We start from the raw sequence: 416 nt of genomic DNA on the forward strand, positions 1-416 counted from the left end.
TTAGATTTCATTTCATCAATGAGATAGACACAGAGATGGAGAAATCATTTCTGAACTATCAGGATCAGCGTCTGTTCGGAATAGGCGTCGAATCGAGACTGACTCCGAATCCGATAACTAATTGGCAATTGACTGATCATCTATTTGATCAATCATATGTTAGAACCCCACAAATAATTATCCAATAACACTTCGTGGAAATAGTTGTGTCGTGTACTGAGAGGCACTGAATCATTTCCTTACTACTCGAGTCTCTGCAGCTCGTATTCCACCTCTCCTATGCAAATTGGGGGGGATTCGAACCCCCGTCCCCATGGATCGGAACCATGTGCTCTCATCCGCTGAGCTACCAACTCCGATCCGTGGCATATCGGGAGTATGGAGGGGAATGTTCCTTCTCCCTATACTCCCTGTTC

At 45.2% G+C, this 416-nt stretch overlaps 1 non-coding gene across 1 annotated transcript; it reads right to left on the reverse strand.

Annotated features, from left to right (window-relative positions):
- Positions 1-282: 282 nt before the first annotated feature.
- On the reverse strand, positions 283-356 carry TRNAR-CCG (transfer RNA arginine (anticodon CCG)). Its single transcript has one exon. It is a non-coding gene; the product is annotated as a tRNA-Arg (tRNA).
- Positions 357-416: the final 60 nt, after the last annotated feature.

Source organism: Dipteris shenzhenensis, unplaced genomic scaffold (assembly GCF_047967505.1).
Source record: "Dipteris shenzhenensis isolate YYH24624 ecotype China unplaced genomic scaffold, Dip_SZ_1.0 scaf0151, whole genome shotgun sequence".
Lineage (NCBI taxonomy): Eukaryota > Viridiplantae > Streptophyta > Polypodiopsida > Gleicheniales > Dipteridaceae > Dipteris > Dipteris shenzhenensis.